This window comes from Protopterus annectens, chromosome 1.part1, assembly GCF_019279795.1.
Source record: "Protopterus annectens isolate FY-2018-M chromosome 1.part1, PAN1.0, whole genome shotgun sequence".
Taxonomy (NCBI): Eukaryota; Metazoa; Chordata; order Ceratodontiformes; family Protopteridae; genus Protopterus; species Protopterus annectens.
This window is the reverse complement of record NC_056726.1, coordinates 1,309,643,546-1,309,667,900: the sequence shown is the minus strand read 5'-3', so window position 1 is coordinate 1,309,667,900 and position 24,355 is coordinate 1,309,643,546. Positions and strand designations below refer to the sequence as shown.

The 24,355-nt window shown below is 41.5% G+C and overlaps 1 protein-coding gene across 1 annotated transcript in view; it reads right to left on the bottom strand.

Annotated features, from left to right (window-relative positions):
* The window catches only part of DYM (dymeclin), a gene marked incomplete in the record, with an annotated part of 2,754,049 nt that overhangs the window by 555,277 nt on the left and 2,174,417 nt on the right, over positions 1-24,355 (bottom strand).

Here is a 24,355-nt window from a genome sequence, read left to right as displayed (position 1 = left end):
TTTTCTTCTTTTTCTTCTTCTACTTGTGGACAGGTAAAACAAGAATCATGGAGACTCACAACTGCTTCATGCAATCAGATCAGATAGCAGAGCATGAGTGAGTCAGTAAACCTTCTAAGAGGAAAAATGAAGGTTCTGACATACATTTTTCTGGGATGGTCCCCAAAAGCACTAAATCTTGTCCCATATACACTTATCCTTCAAAAACAGGTCGACCAGGTCAATAAAAAACATTTTTACACAGTAGTGCCCCACAAGTATTACATAAATAAAGATCTCCTCGATTACATGACAGTTCTAGCACAAAGTATTTCTAAACACAAAATAATGACTTTCATAGAAAAAAAATGATAAAACTGATGCAGCAGAAGGTTTTCTCCAGAAATGAACTTATCTCCCCAGCCTTGAAAGGATTGCTAGCTGACTAAGACCCATGAAGTCCACAGCAGTGAAGCACTTCAGCAGCAAGAAAGCTCTGAAGATTTTGATGCACAAACTACCTCTTACAAGGTTCTGATAAAGCCAATGACTGTTTGGGTGAATGGAAAGTGCCGTAAATCATTGAAAGCTGGTTAGTAGACAAATCCTAGGCAAGGATAGTCCATATAGTTTAGGATACTACAACAGTGATCTAAATTTTGAACAAAACAGGTTTGAAAGCTGTAAAACCCTTACTGCTGCCACACAGCAGGCAGAAGAAAAATTTACCCCCGAGGAACAAGCAGTTTTAAAATCAGACAGTTTGTTCTGACAGTTTTTGTTTAAAAGTGTGGTAGCGTGAATTATTTAACAGCTTTTAAAGATGTCAGCTTCAGACATTGTTCTTTGTTAACTGTCATTTGTTCTGCCACACTTTAGCTTAAGCCTAGTGCTAAACACTACTTACCCATGCTTAACAAAAGATTATCAAGTGCCTTCTGATGTCAGAAAAGTGCTTAACAACTCTGTCTTTCCCCCCATTTCAGGATGTAACCACAGCATTCCATGCACTTCATGTTTATAATGCAAATTTTTATTTCCTTATGCATAATTCATCTACTCTGTATCGCCTTTTGCTTAACCCCCCCCCATATAACATAACCCCTCTACTCACACTACTCCCACCCCCCCCTTTAACTCCTATGCTACCACCCACCTATTCATTATGTATCTCCCCTCTGCTTAACTGTCCTCTCACACTTACCCTAGACAGTCAGGCACTCATATAGCCTTTCTCACCATTATATAAATTCAATACACTAAGAATTTACCCAATTTCTATAGCATTAAACATTTAACCAACCTCTCTGATTGATCTCTACCTAAAGATGTTATAATGTTCAGCCTCTATAACTGACTTCTGTAACTGCACTACTCCCACTGCAAGAAGTCCTACATAACACAAGTAAGCTACTAATTATATGAAATGACTGTTCATCTATACACCCTGTATAACGCATATCGTGCTAGATGTATCTATGTGTACTGTATGTTAAGTGTGATTATATTTGTAAACTACTATAAATATGTGCCAACTGTTACTTATTTATATACCCTGTATAGTATGTGTACCATCTTAAATGTGGAGCTCCTCAGGCGTCCACTAAAAATGGGCACTTCTGGCCTAGTGGACCATCCTGGTAAACAAATGCAATAAATAAATAAAAATAAATAAATAAATTGATGGTAAATATTCGATTCCCTAAAACACAGTAAATCACCCTAGGCTACTGCATAAATAGTACTTAGTAACATCTTTTGAATGTTCTTAATGCAAATATTCTTGAACCCCTTGTAACTTTTATCATCTTTGAATGCTCTTACGGAATACATTCCTAACTGGTAAACGAGTAACACTTTTAACTTTAATCCTAGGTTTTAAATTGCTTTGGTATAAACACTCTTAAGCTTCTACATAAAAAAAATCATATTAATATCAAGTCTAAGTGTTTTATTGAAGTACATATGGACTTTCTATATAAATTAGCATTTAGCAACAGCTACATATTCTTAGTGCATACACTGTAAAATTTCTGAGTATTAAACATCTTTAAATATTCTTAATGAAAATTTACTTAAACTTCTGATTAAACAGAAATTTTAATAGTATTGTGTAAATATTTTTACTGCAACAGAAAGCCAGAACTAGCTTTATTGACTAACTATAAGCAAGTACCTACATGCTGTCCATCCTAACTTCAAATAGTAAGTAAAAGAAAACAATATTTTAGGAATACGTGATGCAGTATATCTAATGTTCTCACTACTGAGGCATAAAAATGGTATGTTAAACAAACGCAGATTTTACATTCAGTATTACTCATGCATGGTGGTGCTGCGGTAGCGTTGTCACCTCACAGTAAGACGTTGTCCTGTTCGATTCTCAACTAGAGCGTCTTCTGTGTGAAGACATGCGTGAATGGGCGTACCTTCGTTGAAGGTTGTGCGTCAGGGCTGGCAACTCGGCACCTAAAAATCTTCTGCCAATCATTAGCGGACCGGAGTTCCACTGTGGCGACCCCTAACCGGGAAAAGCCGAAAGAATCAACATTAAAATAAGAATCGAAGATCACCAACAAAACATTTTCTTGTACTTGCAAAATGCACAATTTAATATCACAACAATCACAGTTTATTGAATGTCAATTCAAAAAGCAACTAAACGTTTTGCAGCATGATTACAAACTGAGATACTCAACAGAGGTAGATAGACTGTTGACATTGCAGTGCAGCTTAAAGGAGATGCTACACCCCTGAATGTGTCATCCTTTGGAGGAAACATTAAACCAAGGCCCTATCTGCTTGAGTCAGTGGTAGCTCCGCTGGATGTAAAAGATCCCATACCATCTACTGAACAGAGTAGTGGTTACTTTATTATATAAACACTTCTCCATCTTTCTTTCATTACTTGCACATTCATTACAGTCACACATCTCAATAAAGCGCTTTACACTTTTACTTCACTAAATAAGTGTAAACCCATTTCATCCACTCATCTTTTCCACCATAACCATTTTTATACCACGTATTACTTCCTCCACATATTTTCTTTTGTTATACAGCAATTCTTCACATTTCTTTTCCATAAACACCAAACAGCAATGAATACAATTATAGTCCATTTTCAATTTAAAGTTCTTTATCACTCACAACCTTATATTTCCCATAAAACACCATGTGCAAATCAATGTTTTTAAATACTTTTCAGTCATAAACATCTTTGAATAATATAAAAAACCTTTATTTATTTTTACAATCCTAAAACAATGTTGCAGTTTCTCTTCACTATTACAGATTCTTTGTTCTCGCACTTTATATTTCTTGTTACTTTCACTGGCAGTTTGCCCAGTAACAAGCTCAGCAGAAAATCACTTGCTTCAAACATAAATAAATAAATAAATAAGACTGAAATCTTCCTGCCTTTTCCTATTACTTTCTGGTATTCATCCGCCATTTTCCCACAGAGCAATATAATAGTTCGCTTTCAAAAATCTTTATACCATTCCTTTCTTTCCTTCTCTGCTTCATTTGTCTCAATTCTACATGCCTTTATTTTACTTCCAAATTCCTCTTCTTTCAAACCTTTTGTTTCTTTTTTCCTTTTCTTACCCCACCCATCCACGTACCTTTATACTTTTCAAATAAAATATTTGCTAGTACTGTCTTTTTAGACACTTTTTTAAAGCCACAAAATACATTTATCAATGCTAAGATAACAGCTGGATTTATTAAATTCACCCCCCCCCCCATTTTACATTACAAACTATCCCCACCGCAAGTTTTACATTACAAAGTATCCCTCTTTTGACTGGAGTCAACCTTATTCCCCACAGAAAACCAGAAGAAGATAGCCAATAGCTCTTTTCCATACAGCTTAGAATGACCACCCAAGTATACTAGTGTTCCTAAAATGTGTGTGTACAATACAGTACACTTGTTGGAGGGTGTTTTAAATTTGTTTTGAACATTTTTCCAGTAAGCAATGAAACAAAACATATGCACCCATAATGGCAAAACTGCCCAGTTGAGAACATTTATCATAAAAAAGTCTACTCAGACTTCCACAGTCCACCATTATTAGTAAATATACACAATTCTACAGTCCACCATTATTAGTAAATATGCACAATTCCACATTCCACCATTATTAGTAAATATGCACAATTCTACAGTCCACCATTATCAGTAAATATGCACAATTCTACAGTGCACCTTTATCAGTAAATATGCACAATTCTACAGTCCATATTCAGTGAATTCAGTTCTTCCCATAGCTGTCAACCTTAGCACAAAAACCTGGACAAAGCCAATAATGGGGGAATACAGTCCCAAAAATAGGGACAAATTTAAAATATTCATCTTATAAACTTAGAAAATTGCTAGAAAAAAGGTTGTGCTACTATGTATTCTGAAGAACATGAAGTTTGAAATTCAAATGCCGGTCAATTTTACTGCGGACAGAACAAAAACAATTTTCAGCAGAGACGCAGGGATTAATACTGCAGACACGTCTTTGTAAAATGGCAGGGTACCAGAGCAAATCCACACAAACACAGGGAGGAGATGCAGACTCCACACAGAAGCCACCCCAACCAAGAATCAAACCAGAAAAACTATAGCTGTGAGGCAACAATACTACCACTGCACCATCAAATCTGCAAGGAATTAAACATTCAGAAACCTGAAGTCTGAAATTCAAATGCCGGTCAATTTTACTACGGACAGAACAAAAACAATTTTCAGCAGAGACGCAGGAATTAATACTGCAGACACGTCTTTGTAAAATGGCAGGGCACCAGAGCAAATCCACACAAACACAGGGAGGAGATGCAGACTCCACACAGAAGCCACCCCAACCAAGAATCAAACCAGAAAACCTATAGCTGTGAGGCAACAATACTACCACTGCACCATCAAATCTGCAAGGAATTAAACATTCAGAAACCTGAAGTCTGAAATTCAAATGCCGGTCAATTTTACTGCGGACAGAACAAAACAATTTTCAGCAGAGACGCAGGAATTAATACTGCAGACACGTCTTTGTAAAATGGCAGGGCACCAGAGCAAATCCACACAAACACAGGGAGGAGATGCAGACTCCACACAGAAGCCACCCCAACCAAGAATCAAACCAGAAAACCTATAGCTGTGAGGCAACAATACTACCACTGCACCATCAAATCTGCAAGGAATTAAACATTCAGAAACTTGAAGTCTGAAATTCAAATGCCTGTCAATTTTATTTAACATTTGTTAATCAGGACAGTCTGACTTGGAACAAAAACAATTTTCAGCAGAGGCCCAGGAAGAAATAATGCAGACATGTCTTTGTAACATGGGAGGACACAAAAGCAAACCCACACAAACACAGGGAGAAGATACGGACCCCACAAAGAAGGAACCCCAGCCAAGAATCAAACCTGAGAACCTGCAGCTGTGAGGCAACAATGCTACTACTACACCATCAAATATCAAGCATTGCAACATTTACAAACCACAGATATTATGAGGAACAGATCAGATCAAATATGAGGCAAAAATCTGCAATTTTTTACAAATGGTGGTGGGTGGGAACTCAAGTCTTTAACACCTGCATACAGGGTTCAAGCCTGAGGTATTCCCTACCACACCACCATGAGCACCTGGGGCATTTTCACACACACACACACACACACACACACACACACACACACACACACACACACACACACACACACACCCTCCAGTTACAAGCACCAGCTAACACATACACAACTCCAGTTACAAGCACCAGCTAACACATACACAACTCCAGTTAAAAGCACCAACACATAAAGTAAAATGCACCATACACTTACCTGTCTGTTCTCCATACCATATCCTGCCCGCGCAATACTCACAAAGACCCATGAGATCCCAGTAAAGCTCCTTCCCGACGAGATCCCAAGCTCCCTCCCGAGACTGTTCTGGCTGTTGCTGTTGCAGTCCGGATGCGATATATCCTCCCAGCATGTCTGTGCACTTTAAAAGTGCACAGACGTCTCCTTGCGTCCCTCTATGGGTCCTTCCGGACTGCCTTGAGCATGCGCATAGACCGACGGTAGTTGGGACTACTGCGCATGCGCGAAGTCCGCGAAATTTAAAAAAATAATTTTTTTTTTGTTTTCTTTTTTTTTTGTTTTCTTTTTTAATTTGAGGGGGCTGCAGTCCGGCAGCCCGATGCCACGAGCCGCCCCTACTAACCCAGATGTCACAACAGCATATGCAGAATTATTCACAGAGACCCTGTACAATGAGGTAAATTATTTATTTATTAGTATTTATTTACATCTGTTGACAGGGAAAATCCGACTGGACACAGGTCCTTTGTCAGCGGAGGCCTGGGGAGAAAAGCTCCACAATAAAGAAAGTACAGTTGTGTACACTTACCATAAATTTAGATGTTCGAGTGAATTCACTGTTGCAGTCATCATATTTGGGTTATCTGCTTGCAGGTAGCCCTCAGTCGGCCTGATTATCAAAGTCTTGGGTCCTGTGTCAGTTGCTATCTCATCTTCCATGACGTCAGGTAGTCAGGGGTATAAAGCATGAAGATGACGCCATTACATCAGTTTTTCTTGCCTCAGATGTCAGGTGCCCCCCATAATGGGAAGCAATCATCTACAAAGTTACACCTCCAACAAAAAAGCAAATACACCAAAAAGCTTAAAGCATATTAACAAGAATAGGTATAGTCAATAGAAGACAGGGGGCTGGAGGGATGGTAACCAGGACTGCAACAGTGAATACACACGAACATCTACATTTATGGTAAGTGTACACAACTGTACTATGTTCTTCGTGTTTCACTGTTGCAGTCATCACATTTGGGTAGATTCCCAAAGCTAAGGATGGGAGGAGCTAATTAGATAGCATTAGGACCAGCTATAAGGCCCTTCAAGACTGCAGTGGCAAAGCCAGCTCTGGATTTAAAAAAAAAAAATTGACAAGTGGTAATGCTTGATGAAGGTATGTACAGAACTCCAGGTAGCAGCTTCTAGGATGTCCCTGGTAGGGACACCTCTAAGGAAAGGCTGTAGAGGTAGATGCAGCCCTGGTTTAATGTGGTCTTAGCCTCTGTGGAGTAGGTTTTCCATGATGTTTACAGCAGAAATGAATGTGATGGCCTATCCACTTAGAAATGGTTTGCTTTGAAATGGCCTTCCCCTCTGCTCCTGCAGCAAATGCAACCAGCAGCTGTTCAAGTTTCCTGATAGGCTTAGTCCTGTCCAAGTAAAATCTAAGTTGTCTGTGCACGTCCAAGGAGTGCAGTATTCATTCCCCTTTGTTCTGTGGATTAGAAAAGAAGATTGGCAAATGAATGGACTGATTAAGGGCCACAATGGATACCACCTTAAGCATAAAGGAGGGTTTGGTCTTGAGGGACACCCTGTCTGCATGAAAGATGATGAAAGGCTCCACTGCCATGAGGGCCTGTAATTCAGACACCCTTCTTGCTGAAGTGATGCCTAGAAGGAAGGCTGTTTTCCAAGAAAGGAATTTCAACTCTGCATTTGCGGCTGGCTCAAAGGGGGGGGGGTAAAGTGAGCTTTTCCAATACAAAGTTAAGATTCCAGGCTAGAGTAGGGGCTCTCCTGGGTGGTCTTAAGTTTTTGGCCCCTCTGAGGAATCGCTTCAGCAACGGGTGAGAGAAGAGGAGTGGCTCTGTATTGTAATGTGCTGAAATGGCTGAGGCATGAATTTTCCTGGAAGAAAAGGAAAGGCCCTTGTGAAGCATCTCAGTTAAGTACTGAAGAATATGAGGTAAATTGGGCACCGCTGTGCCCATCACCTGACTTTGGCTCCAGGAACAGAATCTTTTCCATTTTTCAGCATAGGATTTTCTAGTACTAGGCCTCCTTGCCTCCACAATGACATCCATCACTTGCTTACTGAGGGATGGTAATGGAGAGATCAGGTAATTAGCCAGGCTGCAAGGTTCAGGGTTTGAAGCTGTGGGCGCAGAATCTGGCCCTGCAGCTGAGACAGCAGGGCAGGGGTCTGAGGCAGGTACCATAGTGCCAGCAGTGACACACCGTGCAAGAGGGGCTACCAGTGTTGGCATGGCCGGTCTGAGGCAATCAGTATTGCCCTTGGTTTTTCCTATTTGATCTTTAGTAGCACTTTGGAGAGGAGAGGCGGGGGGGGGGGGCATAAACTTATAAGTTTTTCCAGGTGAAGGACAGGGCATCCATTCTCCAAGCTTGTTTGTGGGGAGTCCTTGTGCAGAATTTGTCCAACTGGCAGTTCTGAGAGGAGGCAAACAGGTCTATCTCTGGGCTCCCCATTTGTTTCTCAACATGCTGAATATCTCTGGTTCCAGTTTCCACTCATGTGGGTCCATGAAATTTATGCTTAGGTCGTCTGCCAGTGCATTTAGCATTCCTGGCAGGAACTGAGCCTGTAGGTGCACTTGGTAGCACAAGGCTGTGTTCCACAGAGCCATGGCTAGTCTGCAGAGAGGGTATGAGTCGGTTCCACCCCTGCTTGTTTATGTACCACATAACAGTGGTGTTGTCCATCTTTACCACTAATTGTTCTGGAAGAATGTGGTCCTTGAAGGCTGTCAGAGCATTCTGTACAGCTAACATTTCTTTTTGATTGATATGCAGGTGCATTTGACTTGGGTTCCATTTGCCCTGAATGCACTGCCCTGCCAAGTGAGCCCCCCCCCCAATGCATAGTCTGATTCGTCTGTTGTTACGGTTTGGGCGGCAGGGGGTAGAATGAATGGCAGTCCCTTGTTCTGGTGGCAGGCCTCTGCCCACCAAAGGAACTCTATCTTTAGACAAGGTATGATAGCAATCATTGATTCTAGATCCTGAGAATGTTAACACCATAGGCTTTTTAGATACCACTGTAGTTTCCTCATATGCAGTCTTGCATATGGAATTAGTAGAATGCAAAAGGTCATGAGCCCCAGGGCTTGCAGTATTTTCCTTGCAGATAGCTGGGTCTTTGTGGCTAGCAGTCTGAAGTAGGCTGTCAAATGAACTTGTTTCTCTGGCATGAGGTAGGCCATCTGGGAAGTTGTATTCAAGCTTTCTCCCAGGAATGCAATTTGTTGGCAGGGTACAAGATGTGATTTCTTTTCGTTTATGGTGTACCCCAGAGAAGGTAGCAATTTCTTTACAAATGCCAGATGATTTAATAGTATGTCCTGGCTCTCTGCCTGAGTTAGACAATTGTCCAGGTATGGGTATATCTGGATATTTCTTTGCCTGCAAAATGCAATGACTGGAGCTAGGCACTTTGTGAATACCCTGGGCATAGCAGTTAAGCAAAGGGCAGTGCTGAGAACTGATAGTGCATGTAGCCTGCTCTGAAGCGTAGGTATCTTCTGTAAGATTCCCTTATTGGGATTTGCAGGTATGCGTCCCTTAAATCCAGTACTGCCAACCAGGCATTTTTGCCTAGCATGGGAAACAGCTGATGAACAGTTGGCATCTTGAATTTTGGGATTACCAAAAATGTGTTTAGAATAGACAGTTCCAGGATAGGACGCCAGGAATCGTCTTTTCTGGGTACTAGGAAAAGTCTTGAGTAAAAACCTTGGCCCCATTCTTCTTCTGGGACAGGCTGAATAGCCCTGATGCTTAAAAGAAAGAGAACTTGCTTTTGAGCCTCTGCCCACTGATTTTGGGGGTAGGTCTGGCCAACCGTTTGGGGTTGGTAAGGAGTGGAAGTGGAATCTGTATCCTTGGTTAACTATATTTAAAACCTATTTGTCCTGGGTAATGAGTTCCCAATTTTTTGCATGCAGGGCGATTTTTCCCCATAAAGGAACAGTCAGATGAGCAGGGCTTGGAAGGTTTAAAGTTAAGTCATTGAGACAATTTGCCATAGGGGGGAGACTTACTACTCCCTGCTTTGGAAGTGGGAGTCCTCCACTGCTTAGGCCTTTGAGTACCTTGGGACTGAACCCTGGGTGTTCTGCTGGTTCTGGGTTTGGACTGAGAAGACCTGAAAGAGGCATGAAAGGACCAATTCTTAGAGGGCCAATGCCTACTAAATCTGGGAGGCTGTACTTGCAGGAAATCTTTAACAGTTTGCATAGATTTAGCTTTTCCCTTCATCTTTTTAAGTACTTCTGCTTTGTTGCCAAACAGGTGGTCTTGGTTTAAGGGAGCATCCAGTAATTTAGCTTTAACATGATCTGGCAAAGATTGCTCCTTAAGCCAAGCATGCCTTCTCAGTACAGACCCAGTGACAGCAGCCCTGCAAGATGCCTCTAATGAATCAAAACCACATTGCAAAGTATGCTTTCCAACTTGTTCAGCAGAATGCATTAAATCCTGTAATTCTTTATTTTCAGCAGAGTCAGGAATCAACATCATTTTCTGTTTAAGCAATCCAATAATATGCTGCTGATACTTTAACATATGATGGCCAAAGCTGCAGAAGTGCATACCTCCTTACCCCATCTATCCAGCGCCCTGGAATCTCTATCAGAGGGGGTAGGGTTTTTGGCAGTAGTAGCCTTAATGCCCTTGGGACCCTGTGAAATGGTCTCAGGATCCACAGTAGGATTTTTAAAGAGGAACTTGTGAGAGTCAGGTACCCTATAATACCTATTAGGTTTTCTGGCAGCAGGAGGTAAAGTGTCAGGGGCCAGGCTAAATTCCGAGAAGGCATCATCTACAATGTCCAGTGCAGGCGGGATAGCTAAAGGCCTGTCTTGAGGCAGGAGTAAAAATTCCTTAAGCCTCTTTTTAGAGTCAGAGTAATCCTGGCTTTCCCAGTGGAAATGCTCCCTAAGAGTATGCAAGGTTTCACCAAAAGAGAACTCCTCTGGAGGGGAAGCAGAGGGAATGGAGTCCTCTGCATCAGAATCTTCAATAGATAGATAAGGGCAAATCCTGGTCTTCAGAAAAAAACAGAAATTTCAGAATCCTGATCAGAAGAATCAGAAGGAAAACCAGTCCTAGGTCTCCTAGAGGGAGAAGGGTGGCTTCCCCTAATTAGAGTAATAAGGTCTTCAGCCATTCTTATCATTTGTTTTTCAGGCATAGGGTCCTGACCATGCGGTCTGGGTGTCAGTTTTCTGGGCATGGATCGAGGTTTAGGCCTTGAAGAAGAAGATGGCATCGGTTTAATATGCAAGTCAGTAGGCCTGCATACACCCTCAGAAGCCGGTGCCTGCACAGCGGCTCTGGACCCATCCAAGATAGAGACATCCACAGGTTCCACAGTGGGTCTCAGTAGAGGCCTGCAAATCTGAAGTAGCGGGTATCAGGGGCTGCAAAATCACCTCACTGAGTACTGGCGAACTGGCGACTAGCTTGGGAGAAGCGTCATCGGCAGCTTTGGACCTATGCGGTCCGTCGTCTCTGTCTTTATCTTTGCGTTTTTTTGGAATGTCGGTAGTCGGGTGGCTTACTGAAGCCATTTCTAGATAATTGAACTGAGTACCAAAGTATTTAGATGCCAAAATGAACAGACAATGAATAGTACGAAATTTGAATAAGGCACAAAACTGACAGCGAGGCATGTCGTGGTCTAGGCCTAGGCAAGAAATGCAGTATGAATGAAAATCTTTAAGAGGTATTTGCTTTCCACAAGAAATACAATTATTAACTTTTACTGACATCGGTTTAGAGCAAGAAAAAGGATCCCCAATGGGGTACTTAGCTTAGTTGAAAACTTTGGATCTGAAATTCGAAAATGAAAATTTCTGGAGTCGGCCGACTGGTACTTGCGAACTGCTTCTGCTTTGGGCACTGCATGGCAAAAAAGACTGATGTAATGGCATCGGCTGCATGCTTTATACCCCTGAATACCTGACGTCATGGAAGATGAGAGAGACAGCAACCGACGCAGGACCCAAGACTTTGATAATCAGGCTGACTGAGGGATAACCTGCAAGCTGATAATCCAAATGTGATGACTGCAACAATGAAACACGAAGAACATCATTTAATTACAAGATAACAAGAAGTATAGGTAGGTTTTTGTGTTTAACAACAGCAGTAAAACAAACATAGTTCAAAATGAATAATATATTTAGGTGAAGGACAATTGAGTATATACTACACACTTATAGCATCAGTGTCATTTATGATGGCAAGTATCCTAATAGTTAAGCTAGCAGATATTACTCATGAATAACAGCACCTAAGATTACAGCTGAGATATAGGTTTACAAGCAATGCAGTTGGGTGTAACCAAAGATAGTTAGTAGGGTGGAAGATAGGTTTAGGGTGGTTGGGGTAGAGATATTAGTTAAGGGTTGTTACAGGGGCATGTCCAGTGCTCTTTTAGATGAGATTTTAGAACAGCTTTGACGTTAGTACATGATGACACAGAGGTTATAGTGTGAGGAAGGGTATTCCATAATTTAGCTATGGAGAAGGAGAAGAGTTCTTGGTTCTAGTTACCTGTAATTGATTTTTGTTGATGGAGCATCGTGGTCTGGTGGTATGATAGGGCTGGAGTAGATTTTGGAGGGATGGGACGTTTAGAGGATGATTTACTAGTTTGTGGGCGAGTTAGAGTTGATACCATTGAAGGAGGTGAGGGAGGTCTAGCCAGCCAAGTTCAGTAAGTGAGGTTCAGTGGTGGCTACGGTAGGCTGCACCAGTGGCAAACCTTGCTATTTTGTTGTATCAAGTCTTGAGTTTACTTAATTCGCTTTGCCTTAGGTTGGTAAATATTGGATTGGCGTAGAGTTGGGTGGATATTAGGTGGGCATTTGCAACTGAAATCCTGTCTGTTTTGGTGAGGAATTGCTCATTTCTGTATAAAGCTCCTAGTTTTTTTTGTGTACTTTTTTAATGGTTAATGAAATGTACATGTCAAACTTGAGGATTTTGTCAATCTCAACTCCAAGTAGTTTGGTGTTGTCTGCTGGGGGGATACAGGTGTTTATCATTGGCTGTAATATTAAATTGGGGGGTGTTTTGATTGTGTTTGGTGGGCTGGAAGATGAGGAGTTTTGTTTTGTATGGATTAAGTATTAACTGTGCATCAGAAAGCCAAGTTTCAACTGAGGAAAAGGCTTCCTGTGTGGTCTTTTGAAGTTCAGGCAGGGAATGGGTTGAGCAGATGATGGTGGAATCATTTGCATACTGTATGAGAGCGGCCTGTTTGGTAGCAGAGGCTAGATTATTTATGAATATGGAGAAGAGTAAGGGTCCAAGGATGGGATCCTTGGGGAACCCCAACTGAGACAGGGAGTTGGGGGGATATATCATTATGCCAAGCAACGGATTGCTGGCGGTCAGTCAGGTAGCTCTGGAACCAGTCTGTGACAGACTGAGAAAAGGAGAGATTACTGAGAACAGAGATGAGTTGTTTAAGTGAGACCATGTCATATGCTTAAGATACATATAGGAAAATTGCAGAGGAGAAATACCCATTGTTTTTATGTTGAAGGATTGTGTTAATAAAAGCAAGTAAGGCAGTGGTCGTGCTATGGTATGGCCGGAAACCATGTTGTGTGTTAGATAGGAGGTTGTTATAGTAAGGAGGTAATTTAGAGCTTGAGAGTGAATGCATCTCTCAAGTATTTTGGAGAAAGGAGAGAGAATTGCTATGGGCCAGTAGTTGGTGAGTTCTGTGGAGGGGCCCCCTTTGTGGAGGGGAATGACGTGGGATATTTTCCATAATGAAGGGACATAGCATTCAGATAAAGATCGGTTCATCAGGATTGAGACTAGGGCTTCAGCTGCAGTTTTAAGGTATTCATTTGGGAGGTTCTCAGCTGCTAGTTTTGTGGGATTTAGTTTTGATAAACTGTACAGAGGCTGCTCTACTTACTAGAAGCAAGCCGAAAACAAACTCTAAAAACAAACCACACTGGTGGAATCCTAACCTTAACAGGTTATATAACAAAAGGAAACAAGTCATGGCTAAAATCAGAAACAGCAACTCTCATAATGATAGGCGCTCTCTAATTAAACTAAACAGGAAATTAAATGAACTAATTAAGTCCAACAAAGCCAATTAAGAGGTAAAGATAGCCTCACAGGTTAATGACAACCACATGTCCTTCTACAGCTATGTTAGAAACTTCAAAGGCAGAACACATCAGCATGTCAAACTGGTGGTCAGTGGTGCCACCTACCGGAAACAGACTGACATAGTGAATTTACTGGCTGACAAATTCAGCTCAAACTTCACCCCTCATCTCCCCCTGCCTCCATCCCTAAACTACCTACTAGCATAACCCCCTCCCCCAACTACTAACAAGGAGCAGGTTCTGGCAGCACTTGCTAAGCCCAAAAATACAGCCTGAATGGGCCCTGACTATATCCCGGAATGACTCCTAAGCAGCTAGAAATATGACCTGTCAGGACCATTTGTGACACTTTTCAACTACAGCCTCAAAACAGGCTTTGTTTCATAAAAATGGATGACTATGACCAAAATGGTTATCCCACTTCACAAGGTTGGACCATCAAACTGACATGGAAACTATAGACCTATTAGTCTGACTAGCCTAACATGCAAAGTCATGGAACAAATTTTCATGGAAATGATCACCAAAGGTGCAGGCAACCTTAACTGGATCCAACAAAATTTGGCTTTGTCAAGGAATGATCATGCACAGTAAACCTTGTGAACTTCTTTGAAAAGGTAAGATAATGAATGAGGAGAAAAGAGTGTATATACAGTATCTGGATCTTGCCAAGGCATTCAAAACAATACCCTAAATGGGTACAGTTGACAAACTCACCGAACTGGGAATAAAGCCTTACATAACTCAGAGGATTACTACGTGGCTCACAGACAGGACTCAGGAAGTCAGGACTGGTGATACCACCTCCACTAAAAGATTGGTAACCAAAAGTGTACCTCATACCTCTGTGCTGGGACCACTCCTATTTGGCACCTACCCCATGTCTCTGAAAAAGGCAGACAGTAGTGCTCAAACTAACATACTTCCCCTCCCACACAACCTCTAAAATCTTCCTAAAATGCCCCTTCTAATAAACACCCATGACACATAGGGACACATTTGGGATGGACTACATGCCCAGGCTTATACAGGTCCTGATGGGCGCTAGCCTAGTATATAACAATGAACCTATAAGTGTAAAATGCATGAAACAAATTAGATGCACTAGCAGGGTGCAGAAATGGTAAATTAATTATTAATTATTTAATTAGAAAAATGATAAGCCGCAGTGGTGCAGCGGTAGCATTGTTGCCTCACAGCAAGAGGTTCTCCCGTTCGATTCTCGGCTGGAGCGCCTTCTGTGTGGAGTCTGCATGTCCTCCCCGCGGTCGAGTGGCATTCGAAAGACATGCGTAGAATGGTCATGCCTTCGTGGAAGGTTGGGTGTCGAGCTGGCACCTCGGCACCCATTAAAAAAAATCTACATTAGCGGACCGGAGTTCCACTGTAGCGACCCCTAACTGGGAAAAGTTGAAAGAAAAACAACATTTAATTAGAAAAATGAAACAGCTTCTTACACCAGCCAGTACAGAACATATAACTACTTTAATGAGAGTCAGCGATTCTGTCCATAAAGTCCTATGACAAATATGAATCACATCTGCTAAACTTGAGCCCATTGTGCCCCCATTCCTCCCTAGCAAAACACATAGCTGTTAACTCCCAATTTTTTTATTAATTCATTCGTTAACCAGGTAAGTGAAGTGCACAACATGGGTCCTTTACAGCACAACTAGGCCACTGGGGGAAAGGGTAAATGCAACATATAGGGGCAGTTTCAGAGTAGCCGATCAGACTGTTCATTTTTGAGAGGAGGGAGGAAAACAGAATACCTGGTGAAAAGCTATGCATACACAGACAAAACATGCAAATCCCTCACAAAGACAGTGAGTAAGGATCAGAACTGTACCTTGGATCTGTGAGGCAGACACCTTAACCACTAAGCTGTTCTGCATTTCTCTTAATCGGGGTGTTGCTTTGCTTAGTCACTTGTCATTCTTCAGTCTCTTATGTGACACATTGCCTGTATGCCCTTTCACTTTATAATCAAATTGTGAAGTTGCCTTTTGTACTTCTACCTTAAACTAAATTTTACTAGGTTTGCAATTACTTCTGTATGCCTTCTTGCAATAGTGACAGTCAGCACATTTATCTTTAGCCAGAGATATATTTTGCCTGAAGACACTTCATCCGAGTTGTTGATTATAAATCTGGATGGTAGAAGTGTGAATTAATGTCTTGCTACTCTCACAAAATGACAAAACTAGGCAACCATATGTTGAGAAAAGATGGTCATGGCATTTGCTCGACTGGCCTGGTAAAACAGGATGGATGGAAGACTTTCTGTCTGGTAGGCCCTGATGGACGAATCCTTAGCATGAGCAAAAGCTGGCTTTGCAACAAAAGAATGCTGAATAAAGATGAGTGTAACAGACAAATAGTGCAGAGTTCAACTCAGACAGCACTCTGTCCTTATGCTTTGGTTAAAAAGGCACAGCCAAACCTCCACAAATGTCAGACTGGTTCTGGTTTATGTAAGCACATTTTATGACTGCACAAATCCCTTAAACTTGAGAAAGACAGTAGTTACTTATGTTTTATTTGGCTGGACAAAAAAATATGAGTTTGTACACCTTGTCCCACTACAGAAAGATGCAATTCAGGATAAAGTGAGATAAAATAAATATACTTTATTTAAAACTGGCAACATTATTGTAAGTTTTACATGAGCGCAACCAGGGTCAGAAAGACTGGATTTACTTCAGCTATTACTATGCACTTCACTCCTACATTAGAACATAAAAAAGAAATGCATCAATGCACACTGCAGAATGTAACTGTAAAGTAATCACGAATCACATTTTCCATAAATTATACAATACAAAATATTTAGAAATATCACTTTTAAAGCACCATTACTATATAGCATTCCTGACACTTTTCATGGTTCAAAGAAAACCCTTAACAGTTATGCCAGTTAAAGAGCAAGAAGTCTGTCAATTCTGCAGAGATGTTATGCTACCAGTAAAGTCTCTAACCTGTCTAGTCTGTGTTCTGAATCATCAGCACCTCGTCAAATCTTCTATGGCCAAAGAACAAATAGACATGTTAACTAGGCTGGTCTTCTACTACAAGAGATAGTCACATGATCCCTCATATGCCAAGTGTTAGCTCCTACAATCTCAAATGTTACCTGTTACATTCAAAGTAACCAGACTTTTTGAAACAAGTGTTTTCTGCAAGGCGGACAAATCCCCTGCACCCTCACACCCCACAACTTCTGTGGCAGATTCAAATTCCTACATATCCCCCCACCTCTGCATATCAAATAGAGTAGGATGCTTGTCCCATTCAAGTTAAACTAGGTAACTAGGTAACTAGACAGGTAGCTTCAAACTGTCCACTGGTCTTTCTTGTACTGTCTTCCTTAAGGCTGCAGAGAACGTCTGTATATGGGCTACTGACTAGGCTTCTAATGTCTGCAGACTGATAGCCTAGAATTTGCCCATATGGTTACAGACTGTACTGGCATAATTTCTACATATACATGTGTTTGTGTGTGTGTGTATATATATATATATATATATATATATATATATATATATATATATATATATATATATATATATATAGATAGATAGTTGCTGTTTACTGTGAGTGCTTTCATAAGAGTAGATACTCCAATTTCTTCAGACAAACTCTTCTAAAGCCAGAGAGCACACAGGCAGGGAAAAGTAGAAGCTTCCATCCATCTGGGTATTTGCTGTTAGGAAGTCCAGGAATCCCTGTACCTTTAGGTATAAGGCTGTGTAGGATTCACAGTCTATAGAGGGATAATTAAAATCACCCTTGAGTTGGGTATTAGGTTGGAAGGTAAGCGTCTCCTGTAGGTCTGAGTATGCACTGAAAGCTCCTTGTGAAACAGAGGGTGACCTATAGCTCGCTAGTACATGGTACAGGATTTTGTCTATGGTGATCTTAATGTGGTGGAACTCCAGCATGTCATCCTGTTTGACCACCAAAGAGGTATGCTTGCTACTTGATGTATATCGAGGCACCTCCACCCTTAGCCACTGTCTGTGCAGCTACTGGTCTAAAAGTGTAGAAGGCACTGAAACTCTGCACTGCTGGAGTACTCTCTGCCATTTTAAAGCAGGTCTCTGTGACTGCACAGATGTCTATATTCTCAAGAGTGAGGAAGGCTGGAGAGTGTATTTGTTTTTTATTTAGGTTCCTGGCACTGAGCAATAATACTTTGACGTTCAGTTGAGTAGATTTCGCTACGTAGGTTGGTTTGTCAATTTGGCATTGCTTAAAAAGGCACTATGGGGGTGGATAAAGTTTTATTATTCGAAAGCCTAGAGGAGAAAGATGCAGACCGTTCTTGACAAAGCAACATGGTCTGTCAGCCATGTCCTCCATAGCTGACAAATATTGGATTCCATAGAATGATTTCAACAACTGGCTGTATTTCTGGAGTCAATCAGTTTTTGCTCATATTGTGGCATCATCCTTGGTGATAGTAATAATCTGCTCAACGCTTTGCTCATACCAGACTGAGACACATAGTCTGAAAGCTCCATAATTTCTCTCTTCATAAAGTCCAGAAAGGTACATCTCAGGTCATTTACATCTATGTGGACTATGATAGAATCTTTCTCGTACCTGTGGTGTAATGACTTCAGTACTTGCATGATTTAGTGGATCCTGGCTCCAGATAAGCAACTAAAAGTTATCTTCTCATTGTTCATCCTGGTAGAGGGGCATCAGTATATCTTACAATGGAGTTCCCTATGATGAGAGTCCTAGGAAGTATGTTTGCTTGGCTTAGGGGCTTAGTGTTTGAGGCTCTGCCGACAGTGACAGAATGTGAAGTGTTAAGATTTTTTTTCTGAGTGCCTTTGGGCTTGCTGTGGCATAGTTTTGATGACAGGCAGTCTAGGAGATCTTTGTTGTTTAGAAAGACTGCTTTTAAGCGCCTTAGTATATGTTAGCCTACGTTAGGGTTACCATATTTGATTGTATGTAAAAGAGGACGAAAAAATATGTGCTGGTAGCAGCACATATTATTTCGTCGCCGGTATGCGAGTCAAACAAAACCTCACACAGCGGACCCTCTTCTGCTCAATGCAGAATGTCAAGCAGTTCCGCAATGAACAGAGCTCCGCTTTTTGATTAGCTCGTATACCGGTATACGAGCCAATCAAAACTTCGCACAGCGAACCCTCTTCTGTTCAATGCGGAACATCAAGCAGTTCCACACTGAACACAGCTCCGCTTTTTGACTGGCTCGTATACCGGTATATGAGCCAATCAAAACCTCGCACAGCGGACCCTCTTCTGTTCAATGCGGAAAATCAAGCAGTTTCGCATTGGACAGAGCTCCGCTTTTTGATTGGCACGCGGTACCAATCAAAACCTCGCACAGTGGACCCTCTTCTGTTCAATGCGGAACATCAAGCAGTTCCGCACTGAACAGAGCTCCGCTTTTTGATTGGCTCGTATACCGGTATATGAGCCAATAAAAAAAAAAAAACAAAGCGGAAGAAAGACTCCAAAACAGGGATGTCTGTTTTTTGAAAATTCTGCGATTTGTCCGGATTTTAAAACCCGGACAAATCGCAGAATTTTCAAAAAACACCCGGACAGGAGCCCAAAAAAGAGGACATGTCTGGGGAAACCCGGACGTATGGTAACCTTAGTCTATGTGTGTGCATTGTGTGCATGATTTCGACAATCCACTGTGTAATTGTATGCCAGAATTTAGCCACCAGTGTCACTGTGTAAGTACATCTACAGTACTAAATTCTACTAATTTTAATGTTTACACAATAGTGAATTCTACTAAATTGGTAGTTATTCCCACTCGACGCCCAACTAGCTTGCCCATGTCCAAGGTATTTGCTCTATATTGCTGCTTTACAGGGTTCAGTTTTACTGACCATTGTATTGGGAAAATTTGTTTTCTAGGTGTTTGCTACCATACAGGGCACTGCTAACCAACACAAACATGCAAAATTTACAGCAGCTCAGAAAAAAAAAACAGTAAAATAACTAATGAGCCCTCTGGTCAATAAGCTGGCTATACTACCAGTTTGTTTATGTATGCCTAACCCAGACAGAATAGGCAAACATCTAATGTACAAATGCAAGACTGAAACTCAACTGCAATGCTACCGCAAGCAAGCAAGTTAAACAGCTAGCTGGAAATCCCTTGCTGAAGGTGATTCCAAGACAGTCTAACAGCAGTAACAGAGGAAGAGTATTTTTTTAAATACAGTGAAATGCACACAGAAAAGCAAGAAACAGTTGAGATCACTCAATTAAGCAAGTGTGATTTAGCATTCAAAGGTACTTCTTTACAAAGCAAAAACTGCAATTGCCTATGAAAGAGGATGGGAGTGTTGGGCCCAAACTGACTTGAGGTACCACTAGATCTTCCTCATGTTAATCCTTACATCACATGGGATCACCAAAGACCAACAGTCCAAAAGACAGATGCTAGAAAACCGGATTTAGTGGTCCAAGAAAAGAAGACAAAAGTAGCATTGATCACTGAAATCGCCACACCTACTGACTACAGTGTCTTGTGTACAGAGAGACACAAAGTCATAAAATACCTCGATCTGCAGGCAGAAACGAGAACCATGTGGAAGAAAGATACCCAGACAGTTCAAATAGTAGTAGGAGAACTGGTCTTATAAAAAAAGAATTTACAATCGTATTTAGATATGTTACCAATTCATGTAACACCATACGAATTGCAGGAGGAGTCATTACTGGGCACATTGCGGGTGCTGCAAAGAGCACTTTTGGCTAACATCAAAGAGTGAAACAATACTAATTTCATGAACTTTAATCGTAATTCAACTTAGGATTGGGGTCCAGTCCCATCATGGTATTAGAAACCCAAAAGACTTGGACAAATTAAAAAGGGAGAAGCCTGGCATGAGGAATGGAATAATCAGAATGGATGAAACCATGAAACCCAGAACCCTTACAAATTCCCTTGCTGAAATCATTTACTGTTTGGAAAGGCTGGGAAAACAGAGATGATAGGTCTGCATAGTCTCTAGTGGAAAGGAGTCAGTCATTAAGGAAGTGTTTCAGAGACATCCTAAGAATGCCACTCTGTGAGCAGGTTGCAGGGATGTCCTTTTCAGGTTCAGAGTGAATCCAAGAAGGTGAAGTAGATCTCTGTATACTTTAAAGCTGATTGTCTAATTTCATCTGCATCCAGTCACTAAACACTATCATCTGGGTAAGGAAAATGTGCATGCCTTGAAGTCTGCAGTATGCTAGTACTAGAAAAAGGCACTTGGTAAAAACTAATGAAATGGTAGACAGTCCAAAAGACAAAGATGTAAAATGATAATGCAATCCCAAAATAAGGCAACACAGTTGTGCAGCGGTTAGCATTGTTGTCTCACAGCAAGAGGTTCTCCAGTTCAGTTCTCGGCTGTGGTACCCTCTGTGTGGAGTCTGCATCTCCTCTGTGTGTCTGCGTGGGTTTCCTCCCACATTCGAAAGGCATGCATTGTGCAGCATTTCTACCCAGACCTCCACTGAAAATGGGCTCTGTTCCAGTCAGATTTTCCTGGTAAGCAAATGTTAAATAAAAATAAACAAATAAATTAAAGATCTATGATTCTTGTGAATGTGGACATAAGCATCCATTAAATTTAGAGTGACCAATACAGGTTGAGGATACAGAAGAGGTAAGAGTTTGAAGTTTTAGCATTCTGAATTTTGGAACATCCATGAAGGCATAAGAAAATGTTCTCATAAAAAAAAGTTAATGAGAAGAGGAAGGATCCACAATTGGTTATTTATCTTCCTGAGTCTCTGCGCTTAAGCTGACTAAAATGGATGACTAGACAAGATGATGACAAAAAATCTGCATATGCAGACAAACAGCAAGAAAGTTCTAAGTTTTGGAATGTCTGTGTACCCCCCCCACACACACACACACACAAGCAAATGTACGGTGTACAAGGAATCATGAGCTTTGTAGACTGGCTGGGTGTACAGGTATCCTGGCAGATAAGTCCCATTTGTGAGGAACACTGCAACAACAATATTATGAAAAACATCACAACTTAAGGTATGCGTTACATACAACATACAACTTTGGTCCACAGCTGTCATACTTTTTACATTTTGGATGAGTGGAGACCTATAATACCTAAAATTCAAACTGGTTTTGCTCTAAACTACTCTCTCAATCTTTAAAGCAGGATGGAACGATACCAGCTAATAACACAGAAACAGTATACATCACACCAACACATAAAAAGGACAGTACAGCTGGGTTACTATTTTATAAACAGTTTGTCATGCTGAAAGAAGTTGCTTACCGTTCTTTTGTTCCTATACTGCTTCCATTGAAGGGACAGATCTGGTCTCAGCTGGCCTACCCTGTTGCAAAAAAATGAAGAAAGGCAGACACAAACACTTTCAAGTGAAACTTAACACTTTCATATCCATCAAGGCTTGGAGCACTGCTCATAAAGAGTTAAGCTTACAGTAGCTCCCAAAACAGAACACAATACAGTCAAGGTGGGCTCGGATCCTTCCTCATCAAAGAAGTATATGGCAAAATCCTCTATCCTGCTGTGCACAATGGTGTTATCTTACTCTATTCAATTTCATCAAAGGTTCACAGGTGTGTACTAGGCTAAAGACCACAAGGGCTTTTTTTTAAGTCTGGCCATGCATCCCAAACCTCTGGCAGGTTCTGGTACCCTTGATAAGTGTAAGCAGGGGCTAGAGAGATGAAATATTTAAAAGCAGGGCCCTGGGAGATGAACCATTCACAGCCTGCCTGTGTCCATTAGAGACACAGGTGCCAAATCAGGGATGAATTTCCTATTCTCATCCAACTGTCTAAGTTGCACTTGAATTGGGTTAGGGAAGAACTCTGCCTCACATGGATGGGAAGCCTGCTCCAGAGAAGGGGTCGTCTCTGGGATATTTACTTGTCTCTCCAGCAGGTCTTGTTTACATCACAGGCAAGGTTTAAGTCTTTAGAATGGGTAATTATTGTGTTCTTTGTTTTGCAGATATGCAGGAGGTCCATAGGGGTAGGTTCTGACAATGCCTTGTACACCAGGCTGAGATCTCCACTCAACACCATGTAGGAGACAGAATATAAGAACAAGGCCTTCAGGTGGTCTGCACAGGACATGTTACTTATGCGCTGTATTCTTTTAGTGAGGAATCTCTGTGGATGTTCCATTTGTTGGATATGCCTGGTTAGGTACGTACCAAAGCTGGCATTGTACTCAACGATATGTCTGAAAAATGTCAAACACAGTGGAAAAATTACCTCCTTAGACCTAGATGCCATACCTTTGTTTATAAGTTGCATAGCATGGAATGATTTCCTCACTACTGCAGACACATGATGGTCAAAAGATGGATTGTGTGTGACCCCAAGTCTCTAACAATTGGGTTAACTCTTAAAGGGTGGGATGTACACACTGGAGGATGACAAGTACACACACAATAAAGTGCAATTTCCCTTAAGAGTACACAGACATCACAGTCAGCCTGGGGCTGCTTTTTCATTCTTTTTCCAGATCCCCAATAAGACTCCCCAGTGGCACAACTACAGTGCTGAGTCCTTAGCCAGGGTTCCAAGCCAAGTCCTCAAACAATCTCACTGTCCAACCAGTGCTTCATGCCCCTGCCCAAGTAGCCAACACACACTCTTGGAGATTTGTGTACACGTACACCTACACACCCCTACACACACACACACACACACACACACACACACACACACCTACACACACAGTAACACACCCTCTGGGGGAAAAGGCTGGCACAGGTTTACTAGCTATGCTCCCTTCTGCCCAGACTATAATGCTTTCAATATGACAGTCACCAGGGGTGGATGACTTCCCAGAAGATACTACTGTGTATTTCTTGGCATTTATTTTAGTCCATGGCTCTGACATCAGTTATTTGTCTGTGTCAGCTCTTCCTGTAGAACATTTGTGTTGGTGTGGGAGTCTATGACTGCTCCTAATTTGCAATCATCTGCAAATTTAGTCAGCCAGAGGCCAATGAAATTGACCCTGACTTCACAGAAGTAAATGCCAAAAACAGGAGGTCCCACAACCAATCCCTGAGGGTGTCTGCTTACGACTGGCCTTCTTGTAGAGGTACAGTCCCTAGTTCTAACTTGGGTCCTGCCTGTGAGGCAGCTAGCCTTATGTTTGCCAACAATGCCTGAGTGAGTTGCTGTGTCAAGGTAGGCAGTGTGAACTGTTTTGCCCTCATCCATTGCTTTGGTGACCTGCTAAAAAAGTCCACCACGTTGACTAGGTATGCCCTGTCCTTGAAGAAACCAAACTGGGCTAGGCCCAGTGTCTGGAGGTTTCCATGGCAATTCTTTCCATGACTTTGTACAGGAGACTAGTGAGACTTATATGTCTGTTGTTTCCAGGGTCT